General features: G+C 41.8%; 1 long non-coding RNA gene across 2 annotated transcripts in view; it reads left to right on the top strand.

Moving 5' to 3' along the window:
- The window catches only part of LOC142046400 (uncharacterized), a 109,126-nt gene that overhangs the window by 19,365 nt on the left and 72,971 nt on the right, over positions 1-16,790 (top strand). For both annotated transcript variants that reach the window (XR_012655379.1, XR_012655378.1), the window contains exon 2: positions 16,004-16,200. This is a non-coding gene — a long non-coding RNA (uncharacterized LOC142046400). The remainder of the gene's footprint in view (positions 1-16,003; positions 16,201-16,790) is intronic.

Raw genomic sequence — 16,790 nt, forward strand, 5'->3', positions numbered from 1 at the left:
AGCCATGTAACTGTACTATGTAAGGGAGCAGTCACACAGGTCTTTGCTAGACCTGAAACTGGAAATGAATATGCAATACCTAGGTAGAGTGCAGCTGGAAAAGGAGGTGATTACACCTGTGGAGATTTCCTCTACATGGTGGAAGTTCTCTGCTGGCATCTCTAGCTGCTTTAAAGCCACTCTTTGTCACAAACATGAAGCAAAATGGCCTCAGTGGAGTAGAGCATCTGGCTCATTGGAATTACTATTGACTAACTGTTTCAGTGATACCCAAAACCTTCTCAACAGCACTGAGAAAGTCAAAGGCTTCCAATAAAGCTACCTGCTGATGTCAGTGTAGCACCAGTCGCTTAGATCGACCTGATTCCATTTCAAAATGTGAAAAATGTGGAACAAAAAGCTTGAATATACTGAAGAACTGGAGATCATGGAAGAAGTAAATAGAACACACTGTGGACAGCTTGGATTTGTTATTTAACATTTACATTGCAGTAGTTCCTAGAATTCAACAAGGTAGGGTGAAAAGTCATTGGAGAAGGGGACTGGATCTCCTATATTTTGGGTAAATGCTTTAACCATCAGGCTATAGAGTCATTCTCACGCTCATGCTGAGTCATTTGGGCAAGAGAGAGAGAGCAAGAGCACAAGCATGAGCATGATTGTATAGCCTTGTGTTTAGAGCAGTCAGGGTTATGAGAGACCCAGGATCCAGTCCCCCAGCTCCAATGACTTATTATTTATCCAGAGTGCAGCAGCTTCAACAGGAGAGACTGAGGGACTGTCACATCAGAATATCTCATAACCTAGTGATTAGAGCACTCTGTTAAGAGGCATCTGATCCCTGTTCAAATCCATTCTCCCTATCAGGCAAAGTGGGGACTTGGACCACAGTGCTTTTTTAACACTGAGTGTCACAATGCCCAACTCCTTTTGTGCATGCAGGTCTTACTGTCTAGAAGAGTAAGTGCAAAACCCAAGAAACTCAAAACGTGTGGACATGAGTCTTCCTAAAACTGCAGTTCTCTAGTAGTGGTATATCTCATCCATAGAACTACACTTTTCTTCAACCTTTAGCACAATTGCACCAGGATCAAGATATTTATTGGTCTTCAGCTATGCACAGGCCTCACGGTCAGCATCTGCTCTGCTGCTGCAGTGTTCCAGAACACAGTGCAGCCTGTTGTGCAAGGCAACCCTGCTGTAAAAACATTTCAGCGATGACAACATACATTACATGATATGCTGTGAGGCCAATGACAATTTAAAGCAGAGTTTAAGAGACTTCAGCAGACAAACCTCACTGTAAATCAAGATACATATGAGTTCCATAAAACCTCATTAGGGTTTTTTGACCTTATGTTTTTCAGCAGCTGGCATAGCACCAGATCCTAACAAGACAGCATCCATCAAAAGCTTGTCAGCAACACCACAGAATTCCAATAAAGTACTCAGCTTCCTGTAATGCTCATCTATTTTCCATGCTTAATTCTTGACTGTGTGACGCTAGTTCATACAGTGGCTGAACCATCTCCTGATTATCCTCTATGAATGTTCATGTGACTCAGGGTAGAACTTGCCTCACCTACTTCTTCGCAAAAGGTTATCCCATTACTTGGCAAAACATTCTCTCTATCTTGGAGGTCATCTCTGCTTATGAACCACCATGTCTCTGCTAAGATTTTGCAAACTTTGCCCAGGATTTTGATTTCCATAACAGGAACATGATTTTTGATTGGCCCCAGTAAATGTGGAAGCTGAGCACTTCACAAACATTTTACAAAAAAGACACCAGTTTCTGTATTAGAAGGAAAACCTGGAAACAGAATTATACAAGTTTCTCTGAAACACAGTTTCTGTTGGATAGTCATTATGCATCATACTGCCAAACTTTGCATCTCAGCAAAAAGCTGCATTACTTGGACATTATGGGCGCAGTATAAGAACCTGATTAGAATAGAATCCCCATCACAATGGCCTTCTCTATGTTGGGAAGACGCATTATATTAAAAAATGTTAATTAGCACAAGTTTGACTTTACAGTGTATAAAAAGACAGTCATGTTTTTGTAGCCTTTGTGTCAGGTGCCAAGGGTGGCAACAAGGGCTGTGTTCAATCTTTCTGGGGGTCCTTTTTCTACAATAAATAAAACAATGGCCTGAGCCCCCATCCAGAGTTCTACTCATACTTCTGGCTTTGGTAAACTAAACATAAAACTCCTTGTGATCACCGTTGCAGGTGGTTCTTCCTCACTTGCAAGAACTGAGAGTTCTTGGGAACATGGATTCACAAGGACCTTTTATTTGGGGGAAAAAGACACAAGAAAAACAATAACTGTATATATGTATATACAGCAAACTGAACAAACTCAGTCAGTGTACCAGGAATACAGCTAACTCCACAGTTCTGACTATTAACAATTTGGCTTTTTTAGGTCCTGAACTCAATCACAGAACAATCCCTACTCATCTAAAACCCCACTCACAGATCCATTCAGACTTAGTGTAGTCAGGGGATGCCTCTATTCTGTGTCTGCTCGAGTCTAGAGATGACCTTGCCCAGAAGGCCCTCTCTGACATCTGGCTACCTGATCCAGTTCTATGACATTAGTCCTGTTGCTGCTGGTGTGGTTAGGTCCCATTGTAAAGTTCAGCTCTACACTTTTACCTGTCGGGGTGCTTGGAAGTCAGCATTATACCACTGCTGCTGGGCTAGTCAGGTCCTTGCTGAGAAGTCAGCATTAGCACTGCCACTGCTGGAGTCCTGCAGAATCGCTCCACACAGTTTAGAATCTACAGGTGGGAAAGCTAGAGTAAATCAGGGCCCTTGGACAGAATTCTTACTCCTCAGATTAGAGTTCCTGGTTTCTAGAACCGAGCCATCTACCCTAAACTCTTATTGAACTTGAATTCCATTCCCAAATCAAAGTCCACTACCTGTAAAGTCAAGGTGACCCACTTACTCCAGCACTTCTTGCAGTATTCCTATGTTCTTTCATGAGTATTGTTACAGATTTGTACAAGCTATTCTAGATTTGATTTCTGACAAATAGGGGGGAACTGGTTGAGAATTTGAAAGTGGAAGGCTGCTTGGGTGAAAGTGATCATGAAATGAGAGAGTTCATGATTCTGAGGAATGGTAGGTGGGAACACAGCAAAAAAGATAATGGATTTCAAGAAGGCAGACTTTAGCAAACTCAGGGAGTTGGTAGGTAAGATCCCATGGGAAGCAAATCTAAAGGGAAAAACAGTTCAGAGAGTTGGCAGTTTTTCAAAGAGACATTATTATGGGCACAAGAGCAAACTATTGCTCTGCATAGGAAAGATAGGAAGTATGGCAAGAGACAATCCTGGCCTAACCAGGAGATCTTCAGTGGAAATTAGGTCAAATTACAAAGGATTAATATAAACAAATAACACAAGTACGTAGGGACAAAATTAGAATAAATAAAGACGCAAGTAAAATAGAGACATAAAGGGTAACAAGAAAACATTAACAAATACATTAGAAGCAAAAGGAAGATGAGCAGGGTAAGGCTATTACTGGGGGGGTGGAGGGGGGGAACACTAAATGACTTTTTTGTTTCAGTTTTCACCGAAAAGGTTAGTTGTGATCGGATGTCTAACATAGTGAATGCCGGTGAAAATGAGGTAGGATCAGAGGCTAAAATAGGGAAAGAATAAGTTAAAAATTACTTAGACAAGTTAGATGTCTTCAAGTCACCAGGGCCAGATGAAATACATCCTAGAATATTCAAGGAAGTGACTGAGGAGATATCTGAGCCATTAGCTATTATCTTTGAAAAGTCATGGAAGACGAGAGAGATTCCAGAGGACTGGAAAAGTGCAAAAATAGTGTCAATCTATAAAAAGGGAAATAAAGACAACGTGGGGAATTACAGACCAGTCAGCTTAACTTCAGTACCCGGAAAGATAATGGAGCAAATAACACTGCTTTACAGCCAAAATGCTTCTGAAATAAATGTAGTCAAACTTTACTAATTCTGGGTCACTGAGAACGAAAATGATGCTTAAAATTGTTGATTGGCTCTAGTCTAGCTGTTGGGCTCCAGACTACAGCAGTGGAATCTCCTGGCAGGTGAAGTTAGGGTTTCCATGTTCCGTGACCGTCAAAAGGATCTTGTCCCATTCTTCTTCATGGAAGGTGATCTTGTAGCCTGCAACAACATCGATGGTGTGATGGCAGCCCTCAACATCGTTCACGATCCAGATGAGTGGAGACTGTTCATTGATTCATCGAAGACGAGTCTTAAAGCTGTTTTGCTGCATAATGGCAATGTTTTGCCATCAATTCCAGTTGGTCATGCAGTCCATATGAAGGAAACCTATGACAACATGAAACAACTTTTGAGGTGCATAAACTATGACCAACATCAGTGGCAGCTTTGTGGCGATTTGAAGGTTGTTGCTCTCTTGCTTGGTCTGCAGACTGGATACACAAAGTACTGCTGTTTTCTCTGCGAATGGGATAGTCGTGCAAGAGATTCCCACTACATCAAGAAAGATTGGCCACTCCGACAGTCATTGGAGCCTGGAAGGAAAAGTGTTCAGCATCCACCACTTGTTGAATCAAGGAAGATTTTGTTACCACCCTTACACATCAAGCTGGGTCTGATGAAGAACTTTGTCAAGGCCATTGACAAAACACAAGCAGCTTTCAAGTACCTCCGTGGAAAATTTCCAAGGTTAAGTGAAGCTAAGATAAAGGAAGGTGTCTTTGTTGGTCCTCAGATTCGTGAACTTCTTCGAGATGATGCATTTGACCATGCACTGCGTGGCAAGGAAAAGACGGCATGGAAAGCCTTCCAGTTAGTGGCAATAAATTTTCTCGGAAACAACAAGGCAGACAACTACAGGTTGTTGGTGGAAAACCTCCTCAAGGCATACAAAAGCCTTGGTTGCAACATGTCACTAAAGATACATTTTTTGCACTCTCATCTAGATTTTTTTCCACCGAACTGCGGAGCAGTGAGCGACGAGCACGGCGAGCGATTTCACCAGGACATTGCAACAATGGAGAAATGCTATCAGGGCAAATGGAGCCCATCAATGCTTGCAGACTATTGCTGGACAGTGACAAGAGATGCTCCATTTAATGAATACAAGAGACAAGCCAAGAAGCGCCGAGTAGACACTGAATAGGACTAAACTATGTACATAATAGTTTTTTGCCTTTTGTTTCATAATAAATTTTATTTATATAACCCTTTTGCTGATTTTTAAAGTGTTACATAAACAGGACAGGTGAAATATTATCATGTAAAGCAACCATAAACACATGAAAAGACCTAGGTTTACAATTTATGATTAAAACTCTACTATCTACACAATATACATAGACATAAAATGTAAAAACTTAAATATCTTAGAAACAGTAGCCAATCAGTTGTTTTAATTGTCATATCTGAATTCAGCACATCAAAATACATAATAAATACCACATTATATTTCTGAAGCAGACGACTTCTCAAAAATTGTAGACCAGTGTAATTAAACAATCAATTTGCAAATATCTAGAAAATAACTAGGTGATAAGTAACAGTCAGCATAGATTTATCGAGAACAAATCATGTCAAATCAATCTAATAGCTTTCTTTGACAGGGTGACAAGCCTTGTGGATGGGGGGAAGCAGTAGATCTGGTATATCTTGACTTCAGTAAGGCTTCTGATACTGTTTCACATGACCTCATAAACAAACTAGAGAAACTAGATAGAGCTACTACAACGTAGGTACATAACTGGTCAGTAAACCATTCCCAGAGAGTAGATATTAGTGATTTGCATTCAAGAAAGGGCAAATTGAATGGGGTCCCACAAGGATCAGTTCTGGGTCCAGTTCTGGTCAATATCTTCATCAATTATTTAGATAATGGCATAGAGACTACATTTATAAAGTTTGCAGACAACACCAAGCTAGGAGGGGTTGCAAGTACTTTGGAGGATAGGATTAAAATTCAAAATGATCTGGACAAACTGTAGAAATGGTCTGAATTAAATGGGATGAAATTCAATAAGGACAAATGCAAAGTACTCCACTTAGGAAGGGACAATCGGTTGCACATATGGAAAATGGGAAATGACTGCCTAGGAAGGAGTACTGTGGAAAGGGATTTGTGGGGTCATAGTGGATCACAAGCTAAATATGAATGAACAGTGTAACACTGTTGCAAAAAACCCAAACATCATTCTGGGATGTATTAGCATGAGAGTTCTAAGCAAGACACCAGAAGTAATTCTTCTACTCTTCTCCTCACTTATTAGGCTACAACTGGAGTATTGTGTTCAGTTCTGGGCACCATACTTCAGGCAAGATGTGAATTGAATTGCAGAAAGTTCAAAGAAGAGCAACAAAAATGATTAAAGGTCTAGAAAGCATGACCTATGAGGGAAGATTGAAAAAATTGGGTTTGGTTAGTTTGGAAAAGAGAAGACTGAGAGGGGACATGATAACAGTTTTCAGTACATAAAAGGTTGCTGCAAGGAGTAGAGAGAAAAATTGCTCTCCTTAACCTCTGAAGATAGGACAAAAAGCAATAGGTTTAAATTGCAGCAAGGGAGGTTTAGTTTGGACATTAGGAAAAACTTCCTAACTGTCAGGGTGGTTAAGCACTGGAATAAATTGCCTGGGGAAGTTGTGGAATCTCCATCATTGGGGATTTTTAAGAGCAGGTTAGACAAACACCTGTCAGGGATGGTCTAGGTTATACTTAGTCCTGCCATGAGTGCAGGTCACTGGACTAGATGACCTCCCGAGGTCCCTTCCAGTCCTCTGATTCTATGATGCTCCTGTTTCTGTAAACCTGCATTGGAGTTGGACAGTGGATCTGCCAAATGAATGATAATGCAAACCTGGAGAAATGGACTGCCAACCTGCATGGTGAAAATGACAAAATTACCATCAACCTATGGTCTTCTGGCATCATATCAAACTCAGGTGGGTGCCTTTGCTCAATGCCTTTTATACTTCCCTGTATCTCTTCATGTCCTCTGAAATATTTTCTCTGCTATTTTGTGTTTTCTGTTTTTTATACATGTATTCCCACCATGCATGGTTGCTTTGCATATATCCTTGCCTTCAACAAAAAGATAAAACCAAAAGATACATTCAGGGCTCTTGTTTGTGTCATGGCAGCTGAGATTCTGAGGCACACTGGGTATGCAAAAACTCTGGGGCCTCGTGTAACTCAGTGGAAAGAACAAATATTGAAGGAAAGAGGCAGGAAAATCAGAAGGGTGCTGCGATGGGTGACAGGCAAAGGAGATAGAAGTCTGGTATGTGACTGAGAGAAACCACTTCTGGTGATTAAACAAACAGATTAGAAAATGCGTCATCAGTACAAGTTGCTCTGGCCACTGCACAGTACTGTCTGGATTACAATGACATGAGATGTTATCAGTCAGAATACAAAGAGAGAGTGACAATAACACACAACTGTACAAGAGAGAATACAGACACTTGAAGTTAATTAGCCAGCAGAACTATTTTTTGTAGATGAGTAATATGTTAGGACAGCAGACTTCCTATTGGGATGGGTTCTTTTGGACTAGTATGCTGGATTGTTTTTTATTCAATTGTCTCATTTTCTCCTTTGATCTTTGCACCACTGACTTTAAGTAGGACATTAGAATCAACAGCTTTTGGAAACCCATGTAGCTCATGTTCTAACCCTGGCTCTGCTTACCCATGGGGAGCAACCTCAGGGGAAAAAGGTGAAGTTTGCAAGAATTCTGCTTAGGCTTTGTGGTGACTTGTGCAGGGATTTTCCCCAGATCTTAAGAACGTTGTTTATTTTATACTTTTGCAACACGTTGCCCTTGTCCCAGGCTGATAAAATGCCTTGTAATCGGCCTGGTCTGCTTTTAAAAGCTTTATAGTATAACTATTTAGGTTAAGGATGTGATTATTTTTAATGAAATAATTATACCAGTAAAATCCCAAATGTGGATGCAGTAATACTGATATAATGGTGATTTACCCCTGTATAGTTATTCCCCCTTTCCATTTGGGAATAAGCTATGCTGGTATAAGCACTTTTACGCTGACAGACTCTGTCTGTATTATGAGGATTGTATGGTAAGCAGCTCAACTGTAATGTGTAGACAAGACCTTAAAAAACCATATTAACAACACATTTTAACTAGCACAATATTAAACACAACTTTGCCTTTAGCGTGGACAAGGATACTTATGTTTAAAAGCACATTAGCTGTTTGTAGTTAACCTTAGGTCAGCAGTTCTCAATCTTTTTTTCATTTGCAGATCCCTAGAAAATTTCAAATGGAGGTGTGGACACCTTTGGAAATTCAACCTGTGGTCCGCGGACCCCTATCGTAGAAGTCTTAGACTGAAAAGCGACTGAACAGATGTAAAGTATAAATGTTGCATGTCCTTGGCTTGGCATTTGACTCATTGTGAGAAAGGGTGCTAAATTGTGGGCTTCTATGGTAACGGCAGTACCTTCAGGATTTGACCTGTAGGTGGGAGTATTCACATACTTTCAATCAGAAAAATGGAATGCTTTTTCTGGGATCTGAAACTTTATTTTCATAGTCATCTTTCACGGACCTCTTAGACATGGTCTGCGGACCACAGATTGGAAACCACTACCCTAGGGAGTTCTGTTAAATCAAACTACATACTGATGCCAATGTACTACCAATCAGTCACCCACCCCACACACCCACCAGGGTGAACCATGACCAGCTAACACATTTTTTAATGTAAGCCTTAGAGCTAGAAGGTTTACAGGGATGAAATACTCTGCTTCCTCTAGAGGGGAAAAACTAGCTTTGGCCAGATTTATTTACATGAATTATAAAGTTGCTTCCCTATAGTTCCAAATGCTGTGTTTTGTTGCATTGGTTGGAATTTGTCTGTTCTGACTGTATCAAAGAGAACGCAGAGCTACATTATCCAAGTGGAGCACTGGGTGCATAATGCTTCCTGGAGCTCTCAGGACGCAGTGGGAACATGCCTAGTGTGCCATCCCATGTGGGAATGCAACATGTTCTCCTCTATGAAGTTGACCAGTTACTCTAGCTGGTGTGTTGGCAGCGGAGGGTTGAGACTATGGGCTTGCATCCTCCATGCCCTTTTGGGATGGCTCAAACACTCAAGGAGCAGAGCGCATTCCTGGTGGACTTCTCATTCTGGCCTCTAACAGCTGCTTCCATCATTATGCTTCAATCCTCATGGTATCGCTCTACCTCACCCCTCACAATCATCCAGCACTCCAGCCTCTTCTCCCCTATTGCTTCCGTACTCATCCAGTTACTCCTCCCACTCTCTGCCTTCCCCCATCCTCATTTTCACCTCTTTGATCCCAAGCCGAGCGGCTGAGCTCCCTTAACTTCCATTGATGTCTGCATTTTGCACAGTTGGGCCCTCTGGCTCTTCTAGATAGAAGGAATATAAACACGCATGCTTTGGGGCACACACCAACCTGTAATTATTGGGGGCTGGAAGGAAACTTTCCCTGGGGGCAAGTTATCCCCTAACTCTCTATTATAGGGGTCTCTTGCAACTTCCTCAGAAGTATCTGTGTCAGGATATTAGACTATATGGACCACACATCTCCTCCCTTATTGCTTTTGCTTTACTCTCTCTTTCCCTCACAACTCCCTTCCCTTAGAAAAATGTTTACAATCACCTTAAACACAGTGATTTAGAAAGATAGAGGGCCAGATCCTGGCTCCATCTCCTTTGCACTTCTCCAGCAGTTCAAAGCGGGAAGGAGAGCTGCTGTGTCAGGGAATTCTCCTGATGAGGTGGACTGTCCAGATGGGGTAAGGCTGCTGTAGCCAGCTCTCTGCCACTGAGTCCCATTCCCCCTCCTCATTGTGTAAGGTGTGAGTTGGGGACAGGCCAAGGGCACAAGGAGGGCCGGGTTCGGGGTTGTTATAAATGTGTATGGGTAGGGTTTTGTGGCCTGCCTTGTGCAGGAGGTCAGACTAGATGATCATATTGGTCCCTTCTGACCTATGAGTCTATGAGTCTATGAGTGGATACTGACCCCTGAGCACTTGAGAGGACCTAACAAACAGAGACTACTTGAAACACAAGGACATAACAAATAAAAAATAATCACAAATAGAAGGACTACGTGGGTGCAGGTAACCCCCATCCATGCACTACAATCTTGCTGAATCCCTTGAGGGGCAAGTTAAATCAAGACCCCTGAATGATATTCTAGCTTTGTCACTCACCATCAACACCGCAAGTCCTTGAGAGGGGACATTCATTGCAAATATTGTCCTTTTCTCATCAAATACATATTTGCAACCCATGTTTCCATTATGTGACTAGCTCTGGTCATTAAGGACAAGTTAAGCTAGCTTAGAAACAAGCAAACCAACCCAAATAGATGCTTCAAGACTATCGTTGCTTTCAGTTGCCCATTTTATTCTGAAATATTGTCCATTTGCATATATGAAAGAGCTCTAAAGTTTCATTGCTGCAGCATCCAATCTGTGAAGCTTTGCTATTTCTTTGTCATCTACACACTGGAGTGATGCACTATATTACATATACAATGAGATACTTTTTAAAAAGATACAGCTAAGCCCTATAAATACATTGTAATGCCGCACATTCTGAAGAAGCAGTATTATTGTGGCTGTACAGTCATTTCGCTGCCACCAGAGAGCAGCCACATATTTTGGAGCTGCCAAGGAAACACAAAGGAGAAAACGGCAAAGTGAACAGACTGCAATGTTACCACTTCTAGAATCCTCAGACTGTTTTCTTGCTATCAGTTCCACAGTAGTGCTGTGCAGACTATTTACTTGTCTCTATAGCATTTTGGATACATAAATGGATACGCTATAGAAGGGCTGGGTGCTGGTTCTACACACATTCAGTTCAAGGGGAAGGAGACCTCTTTTCTTTCCAATTCCAGAAGAAGAGGTTTCCTGCAAACTTTGCTTTATTAAATGGTCCCTCCCTCTGTCCAATATTTTGTTACAAGGTCTGTGGAAATTACATATCCCTGAGCATTATCCTTTTTTCCTTTGGAAGATGCTCATAAAAAGTCCCCATCAATAGCCTTCCTCTTCAAGGAGTTACATTTTTAAAACACTTTCTAGATAGACTGATTGGATTATATTTTCCTTGGCTTTTTCCCACAGCTATCGCGTTTCAGTAAGAAGGTCATTCACAGCCTTTTGGTTACTGTGATGGCTTCCCTCTTCTACCTTGGCTTTTTGAGCTGGTGCAGAAAGTAGAATACTAACTTCCAGGTTTTGCATGGTTTCCTCCTAATCTGCCCGATGTGCAGGTCAACTGAAATCATACACAGCATTTTTCATCCAGAAAGCGCTTTTTAAATATGTACTAACTAATCCTCACAGAACTTCTGAGAAGTAGATAGTGTTGTTATCTGCATTTTGAAGATGGGGAAACTGAGGCAGAGACATTAAATGACATGTTAGGGCACAAAGGGAATTAGCAGTGGAGCCAAAATAAGATCTAAAAAGTCCCTTGCTCCCAGTTAAGGTGACAAGTTGTTGTTGTTTGGTGCAGAATGTCCCATATCAAGTCAATATAGCATATACTTTATATCATATTTCAGCAATAATCATGAAAAGGATCATATATTGGGATACAAAATACATGATTTTATGCTGTGCATAAGTTTGTATCACAATTAAAACTTCCAGAGGTTCTGTCCCTTAAAAACAAGCTTTGCACTGTTTCCCCCCCTCCCCGAGTTGTCCTCTTTTCTTGAAATATAGATGATTAACCTGTGCTCAGATGAACAGACCACAGTGCAGACTAAGTTTCATTATTAATTCATTTGTAGAATAGAAGAGGGCACTTTAGGAACAAGTACTGGTAGGAAGTAAAGGCACCACTCAGCACTCCTCATGCAGCATCTGATCCATAATCCATTGAAGCCAATGGAAATTATTGAACTTAAAAAGAAAATTAATGTACATAGACAAGCTTTGGAATTCCAGCATTTAAGGAGAGTGGCTAAATACAAAGGTCAGTGAGTGTCCCTGCATCTTTTTGAAAAGGGCTGAAACAGTCAAGGCGCTATATATTCATTCATTACATGCTACCGTGTTGCACGTGGTCCATTTCTTGGCTATTCATACAAAACTCTTCCTTTAGGGATGAATGAATTTTCAACTGGAGGGTCATGAGCACTCTAAAGAGGTTGTGAATCTCCCTCCTGTTCTTTATAGTTAGATGGCAGGTGGTAAGGGGAGGAAAATAGTTTCCTAATGTAACATAGGGTCATAGTATGGATAGGCTGAGATCCCTGTACTCTTAGGGTATGTCTACACTTCAATCTAGGGGTGTGATTCCCAGCCCACGGGGACATGCCTGCCCTAGTTCTGATGGAGATAGCATGCTAATAATAGAATCTAACAATGGCAGTGCAAGCAGGGGGTGGGACTAGTTGCCCAAGTACAATCCCAGCCAAGCTGCCTGTAGACATACCCATAATTGTCAGGACAACTCATTAAAAACAGCTAACCTTCTTAGGCTTCCAGCTCTACTCTTTGTGTCTTTCAGTTATTTTCAGCATTAAAATTGCATTTGCTAATAAAATAAACATCTCTGCTCCTTGCTGGCCTTTTCACTAGGCCCAAGTGCCAGTTTTGTATCTGATACATCCTCTGTTTGAGGACTATGTCTTGCCTCTGCAGGAGAATGGAATCAGTGAGCTGATAGATATTTTCCATCTCTAGCTGTTATGATTCCTACCCTTTTTATGTCAGCTTGAACTTTAGCCAGAAAGAAGTGGCCAGCAGCAGCGCCAAGTTGCAACTCCCAGGCATTACCACTGCTGCTATTTATAATTCCACCTCAGTCTGTGCCATGTTGATGAGATAATAGGATTGCTGTTTTGCTATGCAAGCCTTATTTTTTGCCACAAATATCTCTCGCTTTGTCATCATTTCCCTGCTTTAATACTAAGCCTTTTTTTTTTGAGCTGCTGCACTTATTTGTATAAATAAGGGAAAAAGTGAAGCAGGTGTTACAGTGAGATTATATGTTTGTTATGAAATTCAGTATTTCAAAAGTAAATTAACAGTCAATTACTTTGACTAGCACCAGTGCTGAGGACACTAGCAGTTCTGTGGCTGTGTCTTAGTAGCATGCTCAGTGCCTGATCTTGCAAGGTGCTAAGCACACTACAGTGATTTCCATGGGATTCCTCACATGCTTAAAGCTAAACACATGCTTGCTTTACTCGAGTGGGACCAAAGTGCTCAGCACCTTTCAGAAATAAACTGTTAATCCATAAGAAAAAGCCTTATAATTGAACAGGGATGAAACCAATAAGGTTCTATAGTATGAAATAGGGCTTCAGACGTTTCTCTAAAATCCAATAGGATTGAACAGAGAATGACATCCTTTTGACAGAAATTTTTACAGATCCTGTAGACATGAGTAGAGATTTATATCCCTGGCGCAGAGTATGTTGGTTTAGAAATTCCATAGGTTGGTTGTCATTCTCTCTTCATTTTGATGGGTCTTTTCCATAGTGGTTTTCTCTTGTACAACTTTCGTACAGTAACTGATATTCTGGGAACTGAGGTGCAAATATATCAGGTCAGTGATGACTTTGAGAAGCACTGAGCATCCAGAACTTCCACTGAAAGCTCAGCACCTCTGAAAATCAGGCCCCGAGTTACCTGTTTAAAGTCACACAAGGAGTCTGGCTCAGAGCCGGGAACTGAACCCAAATCTGAGTTCCACAAGGCCATTCTTCTCCTCTGAAGAGTATTCAGGTGAGATTGAACCACAACCCCCCCTAAGACTCTGGGGAACATCTGATCTGGATCTGAAATTTGCTGTTGTCCCTCAAGTCGTCTAAATCTCAGATCTGAACATCTCAGAACTTGAGGTAAGATCTGATCTCAGGTGGTTTGGATCTGAGAGGTTCAACTCTTGGCTCAACTCTACTAATAATAATTGAGCCACAGCCTAATCAAAGTTTATATTATGAAGAGGCAACAGGTTCTTCCCAGGTCAGGCTGTCACTTGCCCTCCATTATGTTCCCAATTTCTCCTATACCCCATAATTTTTTTTGAAAGGTCCTTTCTGCTTCAGGTTGTGTTGTGGGAATATGGTTGGGTGGCAGCCCTAGGACAACTTATTGTCCAACTGTAATGTGAAGTAGAAAAGCTGATTTTGAGATCAGTGACTTTTAAAAGAGGTATTAATCATGCTTGGAAAATTCTTCTTAACACACTTTTGCCTTTTTGTCTCCTATACCAGGCAGATGCCTGAAGGGATCTAGAACTGTACATTAAAACAAAGCAAAACCTCTCTGCTCCCTTACTGATTTCAATGCACATTCTGGCCTTTATACTCTTGTCTTCCATTTATTTTTCTCCAAAAAGTTGTCATCACACGTTGAATTCAAATTTCAGGCACGTGTGGGCTCCCTTTGCCCTGGAGTCCTTCATGCCTTTCAGATATTGAAACATCTGCAAGAGATGGCAGGGTGGGGGCGGAAGTCTTTCAGACCAGTTGGACTCCTTCTGCTGCCAGCTGAATGGTAGTGTGTGTGGAGGAGATGGGTAGATGTCCTAATGACTCTCCCTTCAGGTCCATTGGAATTTCTGCTGGGCCCCTCATTGATCTGTCTGTCCTTCCATTCATGTATTTCAAAATGTTCACACTTTTAAATCCAGAGCACACCTCAGAGTGCATCTGGACAGCACTCAAAATCTGATTTCACTGATCTGATTATCAGACTTGCAAATAACTGCATCTGTATGCTTTTACCATCCATACACTCGCTTCTGTTCTATATAGGTTCTTGTACCTCCCTCATCACCATAGTAACCGGGTGCATTCCAATGGTGCATTAAGCAGTGAGACTAACATCTGTCACGTGTTCATTCTCTCATCCTCTTCATGGGTAGCATTGCATGTGCAATGGAGAGTCCTGTTTTTTTTGGAGTTTTGTGTTAATATACATTCTACTTGTGTTTATGTCACAGAAGGCAGATCAAAGAAATGCACCTTGCACTTGGAGCAGAAGGTGGTGGTGAGGTTTGCAATGGGTCTTAATTTCTGTGAGAGCCAGACTCCAAGAAAGTTCTGACTCTTCCACAGATGAGATTTATCCTTGTGGTAGAAGGTTCCATTGTGCCTGAGCAGAGGACTTACTGAACATGGTCTTCATCTCAGAGTTTCAGGCAGACTTTTAGATATCCTGGGCTCATGCAGTGGAACACCTGGAAGAAAAGGCCTGAGACCTTGAGATTGACTCAGTATTTTATGGGAAGCCAGGGCAGAAAGCAGAGGTTTGATGTGCTTGCAGCAACCTGTGTGCCTGAAGAGTTGTGCTGCAGGGTTTTGTACTAGTTTGAGTTTCTTAAGGCCCAATGGCTTTGTGCTCAGGTCTGTCTCATTGCTGTAGTCCACATGGAAAGTGATGAAGATGTATGTAACTGAGGCCAGGTCTTCGTTTTCCAGGATGGGATGGCATCTCCTAGCCATGGAGATGTCTCAGTGTTCTCATTGTCAAGCCCACAACCCTTCTCTCACCTTGTGACAAACCACAAGATATCCCCCAAGTCAATCCTAAAATCCCTTCTTAGTCTCCTCACACTGACCAACCTACAGACATCTTCCTGTCACTGAGAAGGCCACATCCCCCTTTTCAGTCCCCCAGAATAAATGAGCAATCCCCATCACAGCACTTGGGCTGAAAAACCCATGGTTACTCTCTGGATTTCCCCTTCCATCCCTGATAAACCCACAACCTCCTTCTCACATAAACAAGTCTGAAACCCCCCACTCATAAATCTGCCATACCATCTTGGATCCTGTCAGCCAGCTACACTGTGACAAAGACAAAAACAAAAGGCAAGCTGACACCCCAGCCAGGTGTCAACAAAGCTGATGAGCCATCACCTACCAAGTGGCCATTCTTTGACAAGAAAGAGGGGTAGGGATAGAGCTCTGCAGCTTAGCAAAGAAATATCATTAAGTCTCTCTCCTTCTTCCATCAGTTTCCTTGTCTCTTGGATCTCAGCTGGAAATGCTTCTCAAAGAGGGACAAAAACTATAAAAAGGAGGGGAAAACACCCCAAGACCCCTCCTCCCCGTCCCTCTCTGGATCTGAGAAGACAAAAGAAGCAGCCACTGGACTCTGGAGGAGGGGTCCTGACGTGAAGGATTTGGTCAGTAATGCTGCTGGAAGCATATGGTGAGAAACTTTGTTTTAAATCTAAAAGAGTTTGTTAGATTAGGCAGCATTTTATCTTTATTTTTCTTGTAACCATTTCTGACTCCTGTGCCTCATTACTTGCACTCACTTAAAATCTACCTCTCTGTAGTTAATAAACTTGTTTTATTGTTTTATCTAATCCAGTACACTTAAGTTGAAGTGTCTGGGCAACTCCATTTAAGGCAACAAGCTAGTATATATTATTTCTTAAAGGAATAATGGACTTAATACATTTGAAACTGTCCAGGAAAGGGCTGGACAGTACAAGACATACATTTTTGGGGGGAAATCTGGGACTGGGAGTGTATTGGAGTCACCCTGCAAAGGTAACCGTGGCTGGCAAAAGTGTGGCTGGCAGTCTACGGTTATACTTGGACACTCATGGTGTGGCATGCTTGCTGGGAGACTGTTTGTGAGTGACGCACATGGGCGCCAATGCAGCAGGGTATTGTAAGGCATCCAAGGTTGCAGGAAAGGGTGACAAAGCCCTAGGGTGACCAGATGCCCCGATTTTATAGGGACAGTCCTGATTTTGGGGTCTTTTTCTTATATAGGCTCCTATTACCCCC

Source organism: Chelonoidis abingdonii, chromosome 2 (assembly GCF_003597395.2).
Source record: "Chelonoidis abingdonii isolate Lonesome George chromosome 2, CheloAbing_2.0, whole genome shotgun sequence".
Lineage (NCBI taxonomy): Eukaryota > Metazoa > Chordata > Testudines > Testudinidae > Chelonoidis > Chelonoidis abingdonii.